Source organism: Condylura cristata, unplaced genomic scaffold, assembly GCF_000260355.1.
Source record: "Condylura cristata isolate star-nosed mole 26May11 unplaced genomic scaffold, ConCri1.0 scaffold00029, whole genome shotgun sequence".
Taxonomy (NCBI): Eukaryota; Metazoa; Chordata; class Mammalia; order Eulipotyphla; family Talpidae; genus Condylura; species Condylura cristata.
In genome coordinates, this window is record NW_004567130.1 from 15,494,952 (window position 1) to 15,516,066 (window position 21,115).

The following is a 21,115-nucleotide window of genomic DNA, read 5'->3' on the forward strand; positions in this document are numbered from 1 at the left end:
GAGACCAGAAAATTAAGAAAAGGCCTCTGGGAAACAGAATGAAATGTGACACGTAGTTTTTATCTTGAGAGTAATGTGGAGACATGAGGCTTTTTAAGGCATGCTATTTTTTCTTTTAAGATTTATTTATTTATGCAAACAGAACTGAGGTATAGGATAGAGGTTGCAGGAACAGTGAGAGGATTCACGAGAGACAGAGTGGGAAGCAGAACAGGCAGATCTACGAAGTACACTGCTGAGGGGAGCAGCGGGTGGGTCAGGAGAGGTCTGCTGTGCCATGTGGGTCACCTCCAAGGTGGGGATCGAACTCATGCTGAAGTGGCTTTAGCTTCTTAGTGCTGCGCTTTAACCCGCTGCGCCACCAGGGAGGGCGCAGCATGCTATTGTTTTTAATTGATGTGTAGTTATATATAGAATAAGCATTCCTTTAGAGTACGATTTGATGAGTTTTGACAGATGTTGACCCTTAAGTTATTACCATGCCTATGGAGCTACCAAACAATTTTGTTCCTCCAAAAAGTTTCCTTTGTCCCATCCCCAGGTTCGTGTTGGAAAATTCTCTTGCTCATTTCTTGAGTCACTGTTTATGCAATACAGTCGTGTAACTAACTACATTTCTGGAGGGGACATGTCAAACACCTTACATATATGGAAAGCTGGTTTCATGGGTGTTCACCCTAAGTAATCACATGAGGCTCCACATTGGTTTTATGCTCTACTGTCGCCATCTTGAAAATCTTAATTTTTGAACAAGGGGATTCATGTTTTTGTTTTGTAAAACAAGCAATGCAGCCGGGTCTGATGTACAATGGGAATTACCAGGGAGCCAAGACAGGATTAAGAGAGTTTATAGAGAAGACCCTCTCAGGAGAAGTAAAAATAGAAGCCAGACCCATAAAGAGTGAATGTGGCAAAAAGGATCCAATTCCCTAAAGTTCTCTTTCAAGGGACAAACACAGAGTGGAGGTGGTGAGAAATGATCAGGTTCTGAATCTCACCTCTGCTGCTTTTCCTATAATTCTACCCACTGCTCCAGTAAATGTGTATGAGCTCAATTAATTACAAAGACTCACGCATCTGACAAGCCAAATATTAGTTTGCGAAAACTGAGTGCACTTATAAGTATTAAGTACAGATACAAATAATTAACAATAAGCTTGCTGGCATTATTATCTGCTCATTAACTATGAAAAAAATCACACCTTAATCCAAAGCAAAATGAAAACAAAAGGAAAGCAAGACCTCTGCCAATTTTGAAACAGAGGTGATATCATAAAGAGAGATATGGTTTGCTGGATTTTAATTTACCCTAATGATGGATTTAATCAGCCTTCTTTCACTGACGTCAAAGTTAAAATAAATGCTTTGGTCTCTATTTCTCCCTGCTGGGGCCAGATGTCCAATGGGAAGAGTTTGGCAGACACCTTCCAGGAGGCATAATTACCAGAGGCAAGAGGAACGATGCTGGCATTCCACTGGAAAAATCCATCTCTATCAGCCTCAGAAACGACCTCTTGTCTCTGGAATTTGGAGCAAAAGAAGGTGAATTGAAAGGAATCCAACTGTCTCTTGGCAATTGGTTCATCTTCCTGAAAGGGATTCTGGAGTTGAGCAGTTCAATCAAAAAACCCAAAATAAATACCTGGACTGCAGTGATAAATAACTTCCAAAGCCAAGGAATCTAGAAACAAACATTTTTCCAACTGAAGTTGCTTTCTGTAACCATGGGAAAGAAGTTTTTACAATTATCTGAAAAAACTTGGCCTGAACACTTCTATTTTGATCTAAATTATGTCACTTTGCTGCTTGGAATCCCCAGTTCTCTCAATGGTACGGAAGCTCTTGTCTCCATTGTGTTAAAGCCTCGTTACCTGCAGCGGCCTTGTAACTCACTGCCAATCACAGGAACCTTAATCGCTTTCCTCTTGCTCACTTTCTTTTTAGTTCCCGATCTGCCCCTGCAGGGAACACACTGTGCCCACCCTGGTAATAATGGTGGCACCTATTACTCTGTGCTAACTACATGCAGACTTTGTGATAAGAGTTTTGCCCACATTATCTTAGTTAATCCTCCCAATAGGAAATGTGCTGGCTTTCCCTCCTGAATGCATTTAGAATCCAATTGTTTCTCACCACCTCCAAGGTACCACCCTGATCCAAGACCACCTAGATTACTGTGGTCTGCCACAAACTGGTCTCCCTGCTGCTGTCCTTGTCTGTCCATGGCCTATTTTCAACAGCAGATTGAATGATGCTTTTGAAATACAAGTAGGCGCAGATGTAAAAACCTGCAAGGGCTTCCTATCTCAAAGTAAAGTCCAAAGTCCTCAGGGTGGCAAAGTCCTTACACAATCAGCTCCTTCTGTTCTCCCTCTCATGTGCTCTGGTCCAGGCAACCAGTCTCCATGGCTTTCCATGAGATTCCTGCCTCAAGGCCTTTGCATTCCTGTTTCCTTTCCTTCTAAATGCTCACATGATTTATCCCATTTCTTCCTTCAAGACATTATTCAGCCATCACCTTTTTAGTGACCATCTCTGTATTGTTTCAGTGTGGCTTATGTTGATAACAGCATTAGAATGCAGCCATTTTTTTCAGCCCTCCTCTTCTACTTTTTTCATAAAATTTATCATTATCTACACACCTTATAACTACCTATTATATTTATTGGTTTTTGTCCTCTCTCCGCAACAACAGGGATTCTTATCTGTTTAGTCAATGCTGATATAGTAGGTGCACAATAAGTGTTTGTTGAGTGAATAAATGATCCATGAAGTATGTGCTATAATCAGGCCTAGATTATAATAGAGGAAACTGAGGGGCTTAGAAAAGTCAAATAATTTTCCCAAAGTAAGTTAGTTAATAGCAGAACCAGCTCCTACTAACCCAAAACAGCTTAATTATTAAGTTTACTGATTACAAGTTAAGTCTACTTTAAAATAGACCAATTATCACAGACCAGCAAAAGTCCACTTAATGACCCTGCTCACCTGGTAGGACTTGGTCAGACATTGAAAAATTCAGTTACTACTATTGTGAACAGGAATAGCCAGAACTTCTATAAGTGTAACAGAAAGGGAAGCTTACATGAAAAATCCCGGATTAATCATTTGATTAATGTATTTTGAATAACAGTTCCCTAAGTGCTCATGTGCTAGCAATGTTTGGAATATCCTAGAAGTGGAATCTTAGCAGATGGTTTTTAAAGTATAGCTAGATAATTACATAGTAATTATCTTCATCTCTGAACTTAACTGCTTGGACTCAGGGGATATAATAGAGAAACACAGGGGAAGTTTACCCACTCATAGCCTGTCATCTATAGTCAGGAGACTAGCCTTCCAGGGTTTTAAGAGCTAATCTTGATAAGTTAAATATAGAATTACCCTATGACCCCACAATTTCATTGCCGACCCTAAAGAATTAAAAACAGGTGTTCATATAAAAACGTGTAGTTTTTGTATGATGATAATACAAATGATCTTAACAACATTATCCATAATATTTAAAAGAGATAAATATCCAATGTGCCCATCAATTAATAAATGAATAAAGACATTTGGCATGGCCATTTGATGGAATACTATTCAGGCATGAAAAGGAATGAAGAGCTGACACATTCTACAGCATGGATGGACCTTGAAAACAGTAAGTTAAGTGAAAGAAGTCACTCGCCAAAAACAACATATGGTATGATTACAGTTTTATGAAATGCTTAAAATAAGTAAGTCTATAGAGACAGAAGGCAGATTAGTAGATTTTAGGGGCTGGGGGAAGGAAAATGGAGAGTGATGTTATAGGTACAGAATTATCTTTTGGAATGATGAACAAGTTCTAGAACCAGAGAATGCTGATGGTAACTTGACAATATGAACATACCTAAGCCACATTCTACACTTAAAAATGATTAAAATAGTGCAGATTTTGCTTTGTGTATTTTATCACAATTTCTTTAAAAAATAAACATATCTTTAAATACTGGCCTTGGCAACAGGGTTGTTTTGGTTTGGTTCTGATTTGGGTAGGCAGGTTGCTAAGGATGAAGTTCTCTTGTGACAACTGTGGACTCACGAGAACTATGACCTATCAGATTAGGTTGTTTAACAGACTTGCACCTACAACTTGATTAACACGTAAGCATGTGGTGTGGAGGCCTGATCCTCTGTATACTCAGAAATTGTGCCAAGCCTAGCAGAATAGTACTCAGACATGCTGAAAAGCCCATTCTTCACATCTTTCTTCATTACCAAAGTCATATATCTTTGTTGTAAAAATCCTATACCAAATAAAAGGTAAATTTCCCTTTTTACCTGTACCATTTCTACCCCTAGGTTTAACCACCATCATCCACCATCTGGTGTGCATCCTTTCATATCTTTCTCATATACAAACATCTACATGCTAGCGTGTATATAACTGTTGAAGTTTTTTTTATATATATAAAAATGAACATATACTATATACATTGGCCTGCACCTTGGATGTTTCCCACCTCAATATCTGAACACCAACATCAGATTTATCTTTTTCCTCTTAGTTCCTGAGAGCTCAAGAGAGATTACCATTTATTTAACTCTTCTCCTCTTGCCTTGCTTTTAATTTTTCACCATCACAAAACCAGGTTGCAAGGAACACCCTGTTCACGTATTCTTGCATGCTGTGGGAGTTTTTCTGTGGGAGATTCCTAGAAGTAAAATTGCTGGGTGGAGGTAACATTCTTTCTGTTCTGTGACTTTTTAGAGCATATCAATTTGGGACACAAATGTATATTGTCTCTGACCTTAGGACAAAAAGGCCAGACCCTCGGAGCTTACGATCAAGCTGTTCTTAGCTCCCCATTCCTGTATCCTGCAACTATAGCTATTTTCATTCATTTTAGAGGTACACTGTCTCCAGATTGACTCTAGCAAAGGGAAAAGAAATCAGGTTCTTCGGTGCCATTCTTCAAACATTTAGAGGAAATTGATTTTCCACATGGGCTGGAGCTGAGCAAGGGATGCGTGGCCCACAAGTCCCACGACAGGCTATTACTGTGAGCACTTGCAACAATTAGGCTCAACCTAACTTGAGATATTTTATTAGTGAGTGTAATTCCTCATCAGGCTAATATTGTGAATTGCCAAAAGCAGCAGCAGTTCTAAAATAGGATTTCCTTCATAATCCCCTTTAAAGGGAAGAACTTGTGGAGACTTGAAGTATCTGGAGAAAGAAAGCTTTTGTTCTCCTGAGCCAGGACAAAAGGGAGTTGGTCCAAGAAGCAGATGTCTTGCCTTGCCTTTCTGCTGTTACCTTTCTAAGGTGCCTTCTCATGGCATCAGCTGAAATGCTTTTCACTGCACAGAATGGAAAGCAGTGGCAAGCTGGCATGGTTAACACAGCAGTGTCCTGTGGCTCTTAAATCCCTAAGTCCCCAAGTGAGGTAACTTTAGGGGTGGTTGGGTCAGCATCTCAATTATGTTGCTGGGAATCCTGGTTCTTTCCCACTGAAGGTTCTGGAGCCAGACTGGTATTAAATTCAAAGCCACCTTTTAATAACCTTGTGAACTGGGCCCTCCGTAGTGGCGCAATGGGTTAAAGCATAGCGCAATGAAGCTATCACAGCCACTGCTGCACAAGTTCGATGCCTAGCCAGGGGGGTGACCCACATGGTGTGGCAGACCTTTCCTGTCTCCCCTTAGCAGTGTATTTCAGTCAATCTGCCTGTTGTTCCTCACTCTGTCTCTGGTGAATCCTCTTACTGCCCCTGCATCTTGGTCCTGTAACTCAATTCTGTATGTATAAATAAATAAATCGTCAAAAAATAAGTAAATAAATAACTGTGTGGTCTTGACAAATGTCTTAACCTCTCTGAGCCTCAGTTCTCTCATCTGCAAACAAACAAAGAGGAAAATCATAGCGTACCTACTGACAGGGTTGTGAACACTGATATACCCTGGGCCAACTCTCTAACCAGTCAAATAGTAAATATTTTAGGTCTTGCAGCAGGCCAGGCGGGTTCTGTCTGATTGCATGGCTGTCCAGCAGGAAAGCCTTTATAGACCGGTAAATGAGGGCTCGTGGATCCTGAAAGCTGAATTTTACATGACTTTCATGTATCCTGAAACATCGCGGTTATTGTCCTCCAAGCATTAAGATAGGTAAATATTATTCTTGGACCACCAAAACGAGTGAGGCTATCCCCCTGAGCCAAAGCATCTAATGCGTTTAGAATAGTTTCTGGAAAGATTTAAATGTTCAAACAGGCGTTTGTTGCTGTTATTGCTGTTTTAATTATCATGTACTATATATTATTATTACCAACCACCATCAGCTTCTCGCAGCTTTTACCCTCTCCATGTTGGTGTCATGTCCAGATCCAGGAGCATGATGCTGCTCCAGTTCAAGATGTGACATCCAAGAGGGCAAATATCTTTAAGGAGCTAGGAGATAGATATTCTCCAACCCCCCTCCCCAACTGCCTCACTGATCCCGGTCCCACCTCTCAGAGGCCAGAATGCAGTCACATGCCCTCTGTAAAGCCAATCACTGGCAAGGGGAAGGATTATCATTTAGCCAATCAGTTTCCTGATCAGCCCCTGAGGCTGAGGGTGGGTGGTGTTTGCTGGCCCTGAGCCAGTGCACCAGGGTGGTGAATCTCTGAGCCACAAGGGACCTGTAGATTCAGGGGAGGAAGGGTGTGGAAGGTGAGTAGGCAACTAGCACAGACTGCTACCCCTACTCTTTAAATCCCTATAAATTTATCACAGGCAACAGACCCACTAATCCAGTTTATATATCTGATCTTACAAGGAGAGCCAGATTTGAAGCTTTGGTCTGGACAGCATTGGCCTGCTGACCTTTAAGTCTGTTTAAACAGTCACTGTGGTCATAACTCAATGGAAAGTAAGAATGGCAAACAACTTTATCCCACTTTTGAGTTTATTACACAGCCCTTGTTTGACAGTCACAGTTCTCTAAGGCCATCGTCCTCATCATCCAGGACAGAGGACATGACATGTCCAAGCTAGGCCTTGAACCTTGATTTCCAATCTCTTCATTCTGCTCTACTTCCACTTCCACATCCTGGTTGTAGCACAGCGACTGTGTTACCAGAAGCAAGTTGGTGGACGAGAAGGTGCAGTAACAGAGCAACCCAGTGGGTTTTGCTAAGTGTCAACACAGACCTGAGCTTGTGCTTTAGGTGAAGACATTAAGGTATAATTCGAGATCTTCAGATTATCCCAAAATTTCATACACTATGAAACCTTGGGAAATGCTGAAAAAAATAAGAGCAATAATTATTCTGGTGGAACACAGACGTGCCTTTTTTCTGAAAGGGAGAACATAATTGTCTATGCATCTCTTTATGTTTACCTCATAATTTAGCTCATAATTGTATGTGTGCCTCCTTTCATTTAACTCCTGTTTTGGCTTCCTGTCCTGCAAGATGAGAAAAAGGGAATCTCCCCAAACAAAAGAAATTTGGTTGAGTAAATCAGGCATACCCAAGTGAAAGAACATTATGCAACCATTCATTTTAATGCTTATGAAAGTTTGGAAGGCCTTGAGAAAACTTACGAGACAAGGGGATAAAAGCAGGACACAATTACATGCAAACTCCACAACAATATCATCTCTGTGCTAAGGAGGATAGAAAAAAATGGCGGTTAAGAAACCAAAACATTTACTGGGTTGCCTCTGGGTAGTGAGGTCCTGAGCAGATTTTTCCCTTAGCTTCTTTATACTTTTTCTCTATACTTGCCAGTCTTTCTACAATAGTCATTTTATGATCAAAGAAAAACATAAAGTAGAAGCCAGAGGAGGACAGACCCCAGCCATGCAGGACTCAGCAAAGCAAACCAGGGTGACTTGAAGAGTGAGGGGATGAAAATTACTTCTGGAAGGATGTTCCTTCTCTGGAGCCAGCTGTGCAGTCTCAGCACAGCTGGCTGACAAGGAGAAAATGGACATAATTCTGCAGATTATATAGTTGGAAATTCATAAGCTGTGTGACTTTGGACAAATTTACCACTCTGACCTTCAGTTTCTTCATCATAATAGATGTGAGGATAATAACATCTGGTATACAGGGTTGAACTTCTTTCAGTCATGCAACAAATTGTTTCTGATGGTCCTCCCCTCCCCATTCTAGAGGCTGGAGATGCAATGGTGATCAAAGAGAGAGGGCCCCTGTCCTCCAGCATACTTATTCTAGAGGAGGATTAGTTAGGATAGAGAGTTGCTTTGCTTCTTCTGGAAACAGCAAGTGCAAAGGGCCTGGGGCAGGCAAAATTTGTACCAGAGAAGGGGCCTTATATGTCTGGAGTGAGTCTGTAGAGAGTGGAGTCGGAGGGGGAGGTAGGAAGGGGCCAGTTTTACAGGCCAGGACAAGAAATGCTGATTTCTTTCTAAGCATAACGGGAAGCCACTTAAAGGTTTTTAGCTGCAGACTAGCATGATCTGATTTAAAGTTTATGTCTTAAAAAGGCCACTTTGCTGCCATGTAGAGAATGGATTGTAGGGCTGTGTGAACCGATCAATACACGAAAGCACTTAACATTGGGTCTGGCACAAAGTAAGTGTCTTAATAAGTGGTAACTGTTTTTCATTATTATCATCATTATCCTTATTATTATTACTACTCTTTTGTCTGCCTAGAACTGGCACACGATGCTTGCACGTTTGGCTTCACACGATATTGACAAAGCAGTCAGATGAGCTGTTGAATTTTCCAAATTTGTTTTCCAGGTGTTTTCACACCCTCAGAGAGGTGATGGTAAAAAGCCAAACTCAAGCTGATACCTGCAGCTGAAAACAACAGTGGACACATTCCTGGATCCAGAATTCTTTCATCCTTTCAGGGGCGAACTCTGGCTATCTCGTTGCTCAAAGACGACCCTGATCTTGATTACAGGTTTCTGCCTCCACCAAAATACTGGCTGAGCACAGGCCCTGTTGTGAAATCCAGCATATTTGGGTCTATTTAAAAATACCTCCCCTCCTGCCAACTCCTTCCTCAAGGAGGCTCCAAGGTGACTTTCGCTGTGAAGTCTCATCCCTAGCCACACCCACGCAAGACTCCTCTCTGTTCCCCTGGCTCCAGAGAGCCTTAGCCTTGACCACTCTGATGAATGTGTATTTCTTCACCTACGGTCAGAGTCCCTAGGGCTATGCTGCTTAATGCAGTGGCCACAAGCTCTGTGTCACTACTTAAATCGACAGGGAAATGCATAGATGTTTAAATAAAATTTAAAATCAGGTGCTCAGTTGCACTGGCCACATTTCAGGTCCTGGTGGCTGCCAGAACGGAGCACAGTGGGCAACTTAGATATTGAATAAATCTATCATGGAAGAAAGGTCTAGTAGCAGGAGTGTCCCAGGAGGAGATGACATGGTTTTATTGGTTTGGGAATCGCAGAGTGCTGAAGACAGAGACTTGAGAGGTGGGTGGGCCTTAGTTCAAATCCCAGCTCCTAATCTGTGATCTTGGCCAAGTGGAATTTCTCTCTGGCTACCCCCATGGGGTGGTTGTGAAGCTTATAAAAATTAATACATATGTCGAAGGGCTAAAAATAAAGCCTAATGCATGGGAAGCCCAGAGTAAGTGTTTGCTATTATTCTCACGCCCTCCAGAGAAATGGCCAGCACTTAGTAGGCCTGTTCAATGCTGATGGATGAGCTGAATAAATGAATGAAAGAAAGGTGGAAAGTACAGAGTTTATTTTTGGCTTTAAAGAAAACAAAATACCTCTTTGGAAACTAAATATGATTGCTATTAATAATAAGAGCTTCTACTTATTCAGCATTTCCTGCATACCAGGCCCTGAGCTAAGCACTTTCACACATTCCTTCCTACAGCCTTAGGGGAAAAGCCTTATCAGTCATGGCCTCCTTTTAGAGATGAGGAAACTGAGACTGAGAGAGGAAGCAAAAGCCCAGGAAGAGTTGAGGCTTCCCCTCTGCCTTGGTGGAGATGTTAAGTGCTTCTAGAATATTGGCTACCATGATTGCTTCTGGAAGGGTTTCTGTCTTACCCTCTCTGGTCCTGCCCTCTCAGCGGGCAGGGCAGTAGAGGCCCATGCAGGGAGGGGCTTTGACCCTAACTCTCTACCCCTCGGGGAGCAAACAGGGCTCCCCAGCGTGAGAACACACCTGCAAAGCGGAAGGCAGCTCAGTTTTCTTTCCTGTTCACAGAGAGACTTTTGACCCTGGTTTCTCAGATTCTTTTCTTTCCCCATCCATCCCCAGGGCGCTGGCCCTCCGGCTGTGCCCACCCCTCCCCACTGCCTCACGTGCACCCCCGAGCCATGGCGAAGCTGCAGACAAGGGCGCCTTTCTTCAAAGTGGTTCGCCTTCATCTCATAAATTCTCAGCACCAGCCTGATTGGCTGCGACGTCAAGGAGCTGGGCCCCCGCTAGGCTCGTCAGATACAAAGTGAGTTGTGTGCAGTGTGCTCACATGAGACCAATCACAGGGGCCTGCGCCTCCCAGAAATCCCAAAGGATAAAATAGCAGCGTCTCAACGCAGCCAGCCACCGTCCCGGTCGCAGATCAAAATTATCTATGGCCTGACAAAGGAAAACAGATAGCGGGAGACCGGAAAAACCAAAAGCAAGGGGAATCTCATTTCGAACCTCAAGGCCTTCAGCTGTTTAACCTTCCCCAGCTCCCCACCTCTGGTCACTGGAGTCTGTGCGCAGGGAGGCGGGGTCCAAGCCCGAGGGGCCTGTCCTCCTTCAGCCCACCTTGAGTGTCCCTTTCGCCACTCTCCAGAGCTTGCCTCTCCCATGGAGCCGGTCCAGCGTTTCCAATTTTTAGGCACTAAAATTAGTCCAACTGCGCCTTCTAATTTTGTAGACACAACCCAGCTTGTGCAAATGTCCCTCTCTTCCATTTCTGGGTGAATTTTTGCATATTCCAGACTGCCAATTTTGTCGAGTGTTCTTGGGGGAAGAGAGAAGTTTAAAATGATCTCGCTGCTTATCATGAAGCAAATGCTGCAGAACCCACAGTTCTGATTCCGAGAGGATGCCGTGCATAACAGCCGTGCAAAGAAAAATGCAGTCACGTGGCACCTAGCACACGCTGGAAGGAGACAACTAATGTCGTGAGCCCCCGCTGGAGATCCTGGCGTTGCCCTGGCGTTGACTTACTCGGCACGATTTTATGTCACAACCACCTTCCTTGCGGTGCATGGCAGTGGGATCCCCGTTGTACATGTGAGGAAACTCAGGCCCAGCAAGAGCAAGGAACTTGTTCAAAGATGCAGCAGGACATAGAGGGCGCTGAGATTTGAACTCAGAGCTCTTTCTGATGAAAAAGACTACAATTTAAAACCTCAGCGTCTCCTAAGTGGTCATTATTATGATCACTGTGGCAAAATACATTAACTATATGCATGGAAAGAGGCTCACAGGTTGTAAGTGGAAACACAGACAATGAACTTGCATATATAGACAAGAATATGACTTTTTAAAAAAAATTTGTTTATTTATGCATACAGAACTGGGGTATAGGCCAGAGGTGCAGGGGTGGTGAGAGGCTTCACCAGAGACAGAGGGGGGGAGCAGAACAGGCAGATGGAGGAAGTACACCGCTGAGGGGTGCAGTGGGCGGGTCAGGAGAGGTCTGCTGTCCCACATGGGTCACCTCCGGAGCTGGGATCGAACTCATACTGAGGTGGCTTTAGCTTCTCAGTGCTGTGCTTTAACCTGCTGCGCCACCAGGGAGGTCCCCTAGGATGTGACTTTTAAGGATAGATAAATGACAGCTAGAGAGGAGAGAACATACTTAAACGGTCTTTGCCAAAAAGATTTTTTTGTTGTTTCCTTTCACAATTCTTTGCTATTTTTTTTTCCCCTGTAGGTGCTTTTCTTTGTTTTCCAGGTATTCTTGGTGAAGCTTGTGTACCTTTGGCTATTGGAAAAGAAGAGTGTGTGTGTATGCACATGAGTACGTGTGTGTGCGTGCGTCAATGTGAGTGTGTGCACGTGTGTGTTTGCATATTTTAAAAGCAAGAGGGAAGATGGCAAACTAGGCCAAAGAAACTAGGTTTCTTAGTTGTTTAAATCCTGCCCCAAATTGCAATTTGGGGAGTTTAAAGTCATCTTGAATTGATGAATCAAAAGTCTTCAGCCATCTGCCCCCTGGAGCAAGTGCATCAAAGTGACAGTGATAGTAACCCTTAAAACAATGCCCTGGAGGGTGGTTTCCCTGGGCCTGAAATGCAGAATGGCCGGATGGCCGCAGGGATGAAGCTCATCTAAGCAAAGAGAAAGATTTTCCTCAAATCATGTCCACTGCTCCCATTCAGTCAGCTCAAGCTTTATCAAAAAATACCAGAGCAGCCTGGCCCCCAAGACAAGCCCCTGTGCATCTGGCGGGAGGCAGCCTGGCTGATGCCAGGCCTATATTTTTCATTTCTTGTTTTAACAGTCATAAACGCCTTCCGATGCCAAAGCAGAACATGACTGTAATCCAGATAAAATAAAATGCCTAAACCCTGAAAACTATACAGAGATTTACAAGCCAATTTTAAAAAGCGAGAGCCTGGGCTCCAAGCCTGGCACATTCCACGAGGCGGGAGCAGAGTGTCGCCCTGTGGCCCTGCCTCCCAGGGGGGCCCAGGTCCCAGGACGGGTCGCTGGGGCCTGAAATTCACAGCCCCTTGGCACAGGAGTCCAGGCAGATTCTGCCTTCAACATGGACTCTGCTTGGATTCCTGGGCGGTGGGGTCGCTTGGCTTTCAGGAGACCTAATATGTTCCAGCTCCCCCTCTGCCTCCCCTCCACCCCCAGCTGTTGCAGAAACCGCAGTCAACCCTTCTTGCTCTCAGCAGCCAAGTTTTCTCTAAGTAAACACAGAATGTAGCAGAAGATCAGTTCTGTTCCATTCCTGGCGCTTTAGGTTGGGTCAAGGCTGGCAGGGCACCAATCCCAAGAATGCAGGCGAGGGTCGGTTCTGGGGTAACCGTGGGCTGTCACTTAGCAAAGTCTCACTATGTGCTAAGTGCCTTCTTCCCAAGAACTCAGATTGATCCCCATGCGGTAGGCCTTAATGGACTGGATTTCATCTCTTCTATCCAGGTCCATTTACTCCATTTGCCCCTTGGGGGTGAGGGGCAGCATAGAGTGGGCTCCAACACACCCAGTCCTCTTGCTGGTTTTGCTCAAGGAAAATGCTGGCAGCAGATCAGAGAAAGGAAGACCATGAGTTTGGGACATTAATCCCCCAGGCTCCCCCTTGCTAGGTTGCAGTGAGCTAGCTGTATCTCTTCCAAGAGCCCCAGCTCCTGTTTGGGGGATTCTCTCCTCTCAGCATGCCTTTCCAGGTTCTAGAGTTAACCCTTCTCCTGCTTCTCCAGTCCCAGAGATAGGAATAGCACCTCCCTTTGCTAGCCTCAAGTATTGCACTCTGTCCTTGTTCCCCAGAAGCCCTACCCACACCTGTGCAAATAAACTCTGTATTAAACTCTCCTCAAATTCCGCAGTTTGAATGTGCCTTCTGTTTCCTGCCAGGCTCTTGATCAGTGCATTTGTTATCATCTCTGGTTTATAGAAGAGAAAATGAAGCTCAGAGAAATTAGGTCATTTGCCTAAGATCAGTCTGACTTCAGCTCTTAGCCTCTTAACTGCTATAGTAAATATACTGCATACCATATGCATGTATTTAAATACATATATGTTTATATATATATTATTTTTTAATCTTTTATTTGGTGTGGTAAGCGATTTGTGCTTTTATTTCATGAATCCTCACCAACTCTACTATAGATAGTACTTACCAGTCCCATTTTACAGGTGAGAAAACTGAGGTTCAGGCAAAGGGATTTCCCTGCCTACCACGACCAGAACTGAGGCATGGACCAGAGCTACCCCAGTCTCCTGACCACCTCAGATAAACTGCCATGTGCAGAAATTGTGGGGACACACAGCAGCCAGGAGAGAGTGCATGGGACTGGAGAAGTGATTGGTTCATTAGGTCCAAGACACAAATTTGGGTGGAAGATGGGGCTAGAGGATTATGGGAATGGAGGAGGGTGCCTAGGTCAGGAGGGAAGCTGCATGGTCTATAGCTCCTGTGTGTTAGTGCTACATGAACGGGGGATCTTAGGGGGTCTGTTCATGTTGATGGACTATCACCTAGTGAGCAGTCTGTCTTGGGATGGGGGGATCAAAATAAACCCATTCTAAAATGGGCTTCAGGTGTGAAGTCATTTGTCCCGCCCATTTCCTCATCCCTGGAAGCCTTATTCTTGAGTGCCAATCTCTAAAACACCCCTTCATACCAGGTGAAGAGTCCCCTGGAGTCCACATATACCCAGCTCTCTGCCTTTCTCCCCAGTTTTAGTGTCTGCTGGGTCAGTTTTCTCTTGTTCACCTTAAAACGCCAACCCTCCTCCCCACTGAGGCGTTGTGTCTTGGACCTAATGAACCAACCACTTCTCCCGTCCACCCACTCTCCCTGGCTGCTGCATGTTCCCACAATTTCTGCACATGGCAGTTTATCTGAGGTGGTGAGGAGGCTGGGGCAGCCCTGGGTCCATGCCTCAGTTCTGGTAGTGGTGGGCAGAACTCGCCTATCTATCATTATCTACTTTCTAGCTTTATTAAGTTATAATCGACATGCCAGAATCTACATGAATTGAAACTGCGCAATTTGATGATTTCACATATGTATACACCAATGAAACTATCACCACAATCAAACTAATATATTACCACTCCCTGAAGTTTCCTTGGCCCCTTTGTCCCGCCTTCCTGCCGGGCATTGTAGTATCTGGGCAACTGTTAATCTGCTTTCTGTATTAAATTTTATGTGACTGGAACCATCCAGAAATCTGGTTTCTTTTATTCAACATAATTTCAGGTTTATCCTTGCTGTCTGTATCAGTAGTCTGTTGCTTTTTCTTGCCGAGTAGTATTCATTGTATGGATATACCGCTGTTTTTTCCCTTCTCTCTCATTCATTTACTTGCCTATTCACATCCTTTGGAAATGAGCCTATTTGTAATCATACTAATCTCAGTATTAATATTTAATAGCAAAAGCACTCATAAAAACATGCAGTCATTCATCAAGTGGGGATGCTTAGGTAATGAAGGGTCACACAAACAACAGTGGTTGTGGTAAGGTCTGCCACCTAGTTTAGGTCTGTACTAGGCTACACCATTAGGTTTATGTAATTATACTCTATGACGTTTGCACATGAATTCGCCTAATGACACATTTCCAGGACATCTCCCCATCATTAAAAGACACATGACTTTATGTGTTTACCTATTGGGAAAGGATTAAATAAATTTGATACACTCAACCCAGAGCCATTGAACACTACGGAGCCATTGAAAGAATGAGTATCAAACTACAACTGGCTATATTATGCCAGTCTCAGCATGATGCCACATTCCATATCCCCAACCATGGAAGAACTGAGCAATAATCAATATGTGAACTGAAATCTCTGAAAATTCTTACTATCCTTAAGTCTCTCTGATCAGCTATTTCCCCAAATAACTTCTCACTTCCTCCCAACTTCAGCCTGGGGTTATCTTGTGTTCTCAAACATTCCTTCCCCCTTAATTCCTCTACTTCTAATCTACTCTGTTCTACCACAGGAAGCTTCAGGTTCTTCTTGATACAAATAAGTGTTCTTACTCTTTGTTTTTTCTAGTTTTTGATGAAATGACCGCAGAAGAGACGAGGGGTTACACAGGCAAAGGATAAATCTTCTTTAGAAAAAAAGGGTAGGAGACAGGCATGCTGAATATCTAGTAATATCTTTATTTCTACTTTATGTATATATTGTACTCAACAATACAACATGTTGAATACAAAAAAAAGTTAAAAATGCTCATCACTCTTGTAACAACTCCTTTAACATGATTCATCTAGTCGATTATGAAGTCCCTAAACTCAGAGAATATAACTGTATTTTGTCTCCTCTGTTCTAGTGCCTGGTAGATCTTCTTTAAATACATTGCTTTTATTTCTTAATTAGACATTTACCAAAATATTGGCAGTGAACATCAGTGACTGATGGAAACATGGATCATTTTCACTTGCTCAGTAATATTCTTGAATCTTTATGAAATGTGTTTTTTCTTAGAATTTTAAAAAAAGATTTATTTATTTATGAATACAGAACTGGGGTATAGGCCAGAGGTGGAAGGGTGATGAGAAGATTCACCAGGGAAAGAGTGGGGAGCAGAACAGGTCAAATGACGAAGTGCATTGCTGAGGGAAGCAATGGGCAGGTCAGGAGAGGTCTGCCGCGCCATGTGGGTCAACTCTGGGGTTGGGATCAAATTCATGCTGAAGTGGCTTTAGCATCTTAGTGCTGTGCTTTCACCTGCTGCACCACCAGGGAGGGCCTATAATTTTCTTTTTAAAGGTGAATGGAATGGTGGGAATTTAAAGCATTTCCTTGAGTAAGGAGGGTGACTTCATACCCATGATATAGTATGTAATCAGTAACACTGTGGTGGGAGAACCAAGATCAAACATCATGGGATTAAATCAACCCTTTATGTCAATAAACTTAACTGGTATACACAGCCACCCCATGGAACTTTTCTCTAGACTCTAACAGATTGGGGTGTAGTTTTCTTGAGGTCCTCCTATTGGTTTCCTACAGTCTTGGGACCTTGTTAGAAAAGCATCAAATGTAGCGTCCTAAGTCCTACACTAGCCTGCTGCAATAGGCAGAGAAGTTGTGTAATCGCTTGTTCATGACTAGCTTTTTTTTTTAAGATTTATTTATTTATGCATACAGAACTGGGGTACAGGTCAGAGGTGCAGGGGTGGTGAGAAGATTCACCATAGACAGAGTGGGGAGTAGAACAGGCAGATCCATGAAGTACACTGCTGAGGGGAGCAGCGGGTGGGTCAGGAAAGGTTTCCTGCGCCATGTGGTCACCTCCCGTGCGGGGATCGAACTCGCACTGAAGTGGCTGTGGCTCTCTTGCAGTGCTGCGCTTTAACCCACTGCGCCACCAGGGAGGGCCTAACTTTTTTTTTTTTTTTTTAAGATTTATTTATTTGTACATACAGAACTGGGGTACAGGTCAGAGGCTCAGGGGTGGTGAGAGGCTTCACCAGAGACAGAGCGGGGAGCAGAACAGGCAGATCGACGAAGTACACCGCTGAGAGGAGCAGTGGGCAGTCCAGGAGAGGTCTGCCACGCCATGTGGTCACCTCCGGGGCAGGCAGGAATCGAACTCATGCAGAAGTGGCTTTAGCTTCTCAGTGCAGTGCTTTAACCCGCTGCGCCACCAGGGAGGGCCGTGACTAACTTTTTAATATGCTCTGTCAGAGTTCTTGATTGAATAGAAAGAAATGCCATTTGCTGACCCCTAGTTAGCCTGTCCAAAGTGCCACCTCTCAACTCTGTGTCTTTGCTATTATCTACCTATTATCTATCTATGTATATATCTATGATTATATCTATACAGCAATGTACGTATGTACGTACGTACATATGTATGTATGTATGTATCTGCCATCTAACTATGTATCTAAACAGTCACTTATCATCTGTATCTATTTTGTGTTTATTTTCCTCTGACTATCCTTTATTTCTCCACTCACACCAGCAAGGTCAAGAGATGATTTTAATATCCTCCTATAGCTGCAAGAAGACACAGATTATTTTAATCATAAGAAAACCTACTTACTAGGAACCTGTTTGTTACCAGACACTGTATAAGGAAATAAGAATATGCTTAGAACTCAGCCTGACACAAGTGTCATGGAAAAAAAAAAACATTATTTTGAATCTCTTCCTTTGTTGGCAGTTGTAATCACAGCTCTTTGCTACTGCTTCAATAAACCCTCATTCATTCATGACAATTGGTACGAAGGGCAGGTTAAGAGATCTGTCTGTACTAGAGTGACTGTTTAGAATCCTTAAACAAAATGAAACTTTATGTCTTTTGAGTACAGAGAACTTAACAAAGAGAGTTCACAAGTAGTTTTACTCCCCGTCTATGCTAATCAACGTTTAAAACTCATCTGGATTTGGCAGCAATTTATTTGCGTGAGAGTGAGATGCTAAAAGACTTAAGCTGGTTTATTCTCTTAGAGACACAGAACATGCCTCGCACTTTCTTCTTTAAACTATTACTTTAGTGAACTTTTCTTCACAGGTAGACCAAAGGTAAACTGCAGCTTAGACCAGGTTGAATTAAAACAAATTCCATTATTAGCACAGTTCAAATTAATGAGATTTTCCTTTACTTGGGTTTCAAAAGAGTCTCAAAGCCACTTAGTAACCTGAGACCTCTTGCGAATCTCATTACTAGAATAGTTTTTAAAACACAGTTTGGTCTTTGGTTACCATAGGAAATTGCAAAGGCTGACGATGACTGTGTTCCATGTTGGATCCAAGTTTTATGTCGGGTGATTCATTTACGTTTTGATGATTTTTTAATTTAAAAAATCCTCCACCAATGCTCCAGAAAAAACCCATTAGCACACAGTGAGCATATGAAAGGGATACTGATCAGTGGAGTTTATTGTTTGAGTTCCATGCCCCCCCAAAAAACGTGGGGGTGCAGAAAGGGGAGGTGAAAAGTAAACAAAACTTCCCAACTTTACAATATTTATCTTTAAGCTCTTAGTAGCTACACATGCAAAAGTTTTTTCTTGTGTTTTATGTCTGGCAACCTCCTCAATTAAGTTGGATTTGTCCCAGGGACCAAATAAGAAAATTAATTCATGAAGTAGGGACCTCCAGAAAGCTTTCTCCCTTTCATTTTGTTTAGTCACTTTTATAGTCCTTTCCTTCTTCGAAGTAATTTGGATTTGATTGCTTCTTCGTGAAATTCTAATGTCAAGACTGTGTCTAATTTCTATTTTATGAAGAAATCTGGAAACTATACAAAGGAATGAATTGAGATGCAGAGTCAAATAAAATCTGTAATGTGATAACTCTATCAACTCTGCCTGGAAAGATACTGTATTTCAATTAGATCTTGAGACATGTTCTTACATAAACTGACAGCATCGGATTGACAGTGTTCATCTCCCCAGAAAACACAATTTACAAGGACAGGATGGTGAATTCAGTTCAGTGTATTCGGATTTCCTCCCTCACCTAAGCCTGGATCAAGGTCTGATCAGCAGAAAGTCTCACTTTGAACATTAAGTAAGAATCTCAAACATATTAAAAATTCCCAACCCCCCAAAAATATATATTTAAAATTTAAAGTAATAATAATAATGCTTAGCATTTAGACTGTACTTTACATCTTCAAAGCACTCCATAAACATCGGTTCCAATTCTCCAGGCGTGCAGTGGTCTTTGATGTGCAGAAGAGCTGGTACACAGTGGGGAAGATAAAACGTCATCCAGAAGAACTGGGCCCAATTAGCTAATTGTAACACTTTCAGTTCCTCTCCCCACCCCCCTGTTCTGTTTCATTTTTTCCAACTATCTTCTGTTTTTCTCACACAGAGCCCTGGCGGGGTCACCTGTGAGGTCTGCTGGCCAATGTGGGGCTCCCAACCCACCTCTATGCAAGACTTGCTGTCTTCTTTCCCCCATATCCTAGCAAACAGCAAACCAAGGCTAGATGTCTTACAATTCAATTCTAATTTTTTAATTCTCAGAGTTATCTTCCTACTTTTCAATGGGTTGAAATGTCCTTTCATTCATGAGACAAGTAGGAGGTGCAAAGTCTTATAGATAGCAGATTGGCTTTTGTCTGAATTTTGGGGGTCTTTCTTAGTGAAACAAGAAGTTGATGGTCCTTCATCATCTCCACAATTCTTTCTGGAGATCATAGACATGTGTGAAAACTAAAAATCGGGACACACTGGTTTTGCTGAGTCTCACCTTCCAGAAGTGTGTTTTTCCCAGTAGGTGATGCTCTAGCACACTTGCCGCCATGAGAGCAGGTGATCTCCCTGAGCAGGCAAGACCTCTCTCTTGATGGAGGTCTAAATTGGTACAGCTCTGCAGTATTTATGAAAGGTGCAATCTCTCCTTTGACCTAACAATTCTACTTCCTAGAATTTGATTTAATGAAAATTTACACACACGTTTCAAAGAAATAAGCAAGCCAACCTTGTCTTGTGGTGAAAATCTGGCCTCATGGTACAGGACAGTGGAGACAAGTGAGAAACTTCTGGCCAGCAGGACACCCAGTGCTGTCACCAAAGGTCTATGACAAGGACCTGCATGTCTTCGCATGGAGAGAGGACCATCAGGCTTACTCATCCAACATATGTTTCTTGACCACCTACTGTGTGCCAGGCACTGTTCTAGGCAGAAGATGAAGTGATGAACAACAGGATAGTGCCCTTAACCTGATGGAGTGTACATTGTGGTTGAAAAAATTTCACAAGCAAATCCACATTAGCAGGATATAGTATATTTGTGAGGTTAAAAAAGAGAAAAGTCACTTTGGAAACACTGGACAGTTTCTCATAAAGTTATATATTTGTTGTCTGGCCAGTGATCCCACTTCTGGGCAATCTCCCCAGAGAAATGAAACTTAGATCCACACCAAAACTTGAATCTGAATGTTTATAGTGGCTTCATTTGTAATTGTCTCCCAACTGGAAACCACGCTAATGTCCTTCAGCTAGTGAGTAGATAAACAGACTGTGGTATACAGCCATACAATGGAATATTTATTATATAGCAATAAAAAGGAATGAGCCACTGATTCACTCGACAGCATGGATGAACCTCAAATGCATGAGGCTAAGCGAAAGAAGTTCTGCCCTCTGTAAGTCCATTTATGTGACACTCTGGAAAAGGCAAAGTATGAGACAGAGAATAGATTAGTCATGGCCAGAAGCTAAGGGCCAACGAAAGAATTGATTACAAAGAGGCACAGGGGATTTGAGAGGGTGATGGAAGTGTACTCGACTTTTGTTGGGGTGGTGCTTAAGAAACATATCTGTTTTGTCCACACTCACAGAACTACACAAAAATCCAGTGATGTTTACTCTATGTAAATATACCTCAATAAACCTGGTTATGGGGTAAATGTTTAGGTTCAAAGCAATATATGACATGATGCTATTTTTGTAAGAAATAGAAGTAAAAATGGAGGTTAGGTAGGATATCTGCTTAGAAAAAGTGCTAGATGCATACCCAGTACAGCAAATTATGAAGAGTAGATTTCT